The sequence below is a fragment of the Sorex fumeus genome, unplaced genomic scaffold (assembly GCF_029834395.1).
Source record: "Sorex fumeus unplaced genomic scaffold, SorFum_2.1 ptg000019l, whole genome shotgun sequence".
NCBI lineage: Eukaryota > Metazoa > Chordata > Mammalia > Eulipotyphla > Soricidae > Sorex > Sorex fumeus.
The window spans coordinates 11,480,001-11,483,606 of record NW_026606076.1 but is presented as its reverse complement, the minus strand read 5'-3'; the positions used below and the strand labels follow the sequence as shown (position 1 = coordinate 11,483,606).

The window sequence follows — 3,606 nt, the reverse complement described above, 5'->3', positions numbered from 1 at the left end:
GGCGGCGTCACACACTCGGGGGTCCCCCCCACCGCCGACTCCGGTCAGTGGGGGGGATGTCGGGCAGCGTCGTCTACCCCCTCCCCCGTCGGGCCGCGCGTCTCGCTGCCCGCGGGGTCTCAAGCGGGTGCCCGGTCCCGCAGTCATGTGGCGGCAACAGGCCCATGCCCGCCCGCGTCTCGTCTCCTCCTTCCCCGCGCGCCCGCGGTGTTCCTCTCCGCGTTCTGTGCCGCCGCGCATCTCCCCGCGCCGGGTTTGCTCGCGCTTTGGCCTCCCGCCGGGCCGGCCGTGTCGCGGGGAGGTGTCGGTCCCTCTGTCCCGCTCTCCCCCGCCCCCGCCCGCCCCCGTCCGCGTCCTCGTCCCGCGCCCATCCATCCGTCGCTCTGGCGGCTGGCGGCGGCGTGGGGTCGGCCGAGGTTCGGGGAGGAGGGGAGGTGTGTGGGGGGGGCGGCGTTCGGGCGGGGGGGTTCTCCTGTCTCCACCCCTGACCGACCGACCGCCGGCGGGGCTCGCTCGCGCATCTCCTTCTACCTGGTTGATCCTGCCAGTAGCATATGCTTGTCTCAAAGATTAAGCCATGCATGTCTAAGTACGCACGGCCGGTACAGTGAAACTGCGAATGGCTCATTAAATCAGTTATGGTTCCTTTGGTCGCTCGCTCCTCTCCTACTTGGATAACTGTGGTAATTCTAGAGCTAATACATGCCGACGGGCGCTGACTCCCTTCGCGGGGGGGGGGGGGATGCGTGCATTTATCAGATCAAAACCAACCCGGTCAGCCTCCCTTCGGGGCGGGCGCTGGCGGCTTTGGTGACTCTAGATAACCTCGGGCCGATCGCATGCCCCCCGTGGTGGCGACGACCCATTCGAATGTCTGCCCTATCAACTTTCGATGGTAGTCGCCGTGCCTACCATGGTGACCACGGGTGACGGGGAATCAGGGTTCGATTCCGGAGAGGGAGCCTGAGAAACGGCTACCACATCCAAGGAAGGCAGCAGGCACGCAAATTACCCACTCCCAACCCGGGGAGGTAGTGACGAAAAATAACAATACAGGACTCTTTCGAGGCCCTGTAATTGGAATGAGTCCACTTTAAATCCTTTAATGAGGATCCATTGGAGGGCAAGTCTGGTGCCAGCAGCCGCGGTAATTCCAGCTCCAATAGCGTATTTTAAAGTTGCTGCAGTTAAAAAGCTCGTAGTTGGATCTTGGGAGCGGGCGGGTGGTCCGCGGCGAGGCGAGCCACCGCCCGTCCCCACCCGTTGCCTCTCGGAGCCCCCTTGATGCTCTTAACTGAGTGTCCTGCGGGGCCCAAAGCGTTTACTTTGAAAAAATTAGAGTGTTCAAAGCAGGCCCAAGCTGCCTGGATACCGCAGCTAGGAATAATGGAATAGGACTGCGGTTCTATTTTGTTGGTTTTCGGAACTGAGGCCATGATTAAGAGGGACGGCCGGGGGCATTCGTATTGCGCCGCTAGAGGTGAAATTCTTGGACCGTCGCAAGACGGACCAGAGCAAAAGCATTTGCCAAGAATGTTTTCATTAATCAAGAACAAAAGTCGGAGGTTCGAAGACGATCAGATACCGTCATAGTTCCGACCATAAACGATGCCGACTGGCGATGCGGCGGCGTTATTCCCATGACCCGCCGGGCAGCTTCCGGGAAACCAAAGTCTTTGGGTTCAGGGGGAGTATGGTTGCAAAGCTGAAACTTAAAGGAATTGACGGAAGGGCACCGCCAGGAGTGGAGCCTGCGGCTTAATTTGACTCAACACGGGAAACCTCACCTGGCCTGGACATGGACAGGATTGACAGATTGATAGCTCTTTCTCGATTCCGTGGGTGGTGGTGCATGGCCGTTCTTAGTTGGTGGAGCAATTTGTCTGGTTAATTCCGATAACGAACGAGACTCTGGCATGCTAACTAGTTACGCGACCCCCGAGCGGTCGGCATCCCCCAACTTCTTAGAGGGACAAGTGGCGTTCAGCCACCCGAGATTGAGCAATAACAGGTCTGTGATGCCCTTAGATGTCCGGGGCTGCATGCGCGATACACTGACTGGCTCAGCATGTGCCTACCCTACGCCGGCAGGCGCGCGTAACCCGTTGAACCCCATTCGTGATGGGGATCGGGGATTGCAATTATTCCCCATGAACGAGGAATTCCCAGTAAGTGCGGGTCATAAGCTTGCGTTGATTAAGTCCCTGCCCTTTGTACACACCGCCCGTCACTACTACCGATTGGATGGTTTAGTGAGGCCCTCGATTCGGGGTCGGCCCACGGCCCTGGCGGAGCGCTGAGAAGACTGTCGAACTTGACTATCTAGAGGAAGTAAAAGTCGTAACAAGGTTGCCGTAGGTGAATCTGTGGAAGGATCATTAATGGCCGTCCAGTCGAGCTCGTCCGGAGCTCGCTCCGGCCCTCTCTTCCCCGTGTGGCGCGGGGCCCCCCGGGAGGAGGAGGAGCAGTGGGTTGGGGTCCCTCCCTAGTCCCACCCGCCCTCCCTCCTCCCGGAGCCCCGCCATTCGCGAAGGGGGGGGTGCTCAGGGGGGCGCCAAGGTGAGCCAGAACGAAGGTCGCCAGAGAAGTGCCCTGGTCGGTCGGTGGTGTCATCCGCGAGGCGGTCACGGTTGGCCACAGCCGGGCGGAAGGCGGAGGCCACAAGCGCCTTCCCGCCTGAGAGGGGAGACCGGTCCGCACCGGGGCGATGAGTCCGGGTGTTGGGGTGGCAGCAGCGGCCGTCCACGGGGCCGGCGGGTGAGGACGGTTTCGGGGGCAGGGAACCCCCGCGGGCACCTGTGGAGGTTGACCCCGCGCCTCACCGTGCGTGCACGGTGTCGGATGTCCGGGCTCAACCCCCTTGTGGGTGAAACCTCTCCCAACCCCACCGAGTCTGGTCTCGTTGTCCAAGTCTGGCCCGGCCAGAAGCACGGGCTCTCCGGAGCGCGCTGTGCTGAAGCCAGCGATGCCCGCAAAAGCGGTCCAAAAAACAGTACGACTCTTAGCGGTGGGTCACTCGGCTCGTGCGTCAATGAAGAACGCAGCTAGCTGCGACAATTAATGTGAATTGCAGGACACATCGATCATCGTAACTTCGAACGCACTTGCGGCCGCGGGTTCCTCCCGGGGCTACGCCTGTCTGAGCATTGCTTAATGATCAATCGCCCCCCGCGGGGTGTCTGCGCTCCGTGGGGGTGCGCAGCTGGGGGTTTCCTCTCGCAGGGCCTGCGCCCGGCGGCTCGGTGTCCCTCCATTCCCCTAAGTGGCAGCAGACAAGAGATGGCGGTCGGCGGCAGCGGCCCTGGCTCGCCGCCGCCGGCCACCCCGCCAAAGTCGGGGGCGAGAGCTCGGAGCGCTCACGCCGCCGGGATTCCTGCAGCCACCACGGTGCTTCTCGGTCCCCTCGGGGGTCGATCCTCGCATGGCACGAGGTGGTCCCGTAGGGGCAGGTCAGGCGGCGGTGCGCCCCGGGTCTTTCGCGGGGACGGGACTCATCCAGTCCCCCCGTCACCCGCCTCCGCGTGCGGTTACCCTCCCTCCCCCCGCGGGGGAGAGGGGGGGCCCATGCAGTCTCCCACGCCCCCGGTCCCAGCCGCTACCGGCTCG

The 3,606-nt window shown here is 62.6% G+C and overlaps 1 non-coding gene and 1 pseudogene across 1 annotated transcript; both read left to right on the top strand.

Annotated features, from left to right (window-relative positions):
• The first annotated feature begins 528 nt into the window (after positions 1–528).
• LOC130022564 (uncharacterized) lies at positions 529–2,381 on the top strand (annotated as a pseudogene).
• A 615-nt stretch (positions 2,382–2,996) lies between these two features.
• Positions 2,997–3,149, top strand: LOC130022541 (5.8S ribosomal RNA). The gene has a single exon (XR_008792273.1). It is a non-coding gene; the product is annotated as a 5.8S ribosomal RNA (ribosomal RNA).
• The last annotated feature ends 457 nt before the right edge of the window (positions 3,150–3,606 follow it).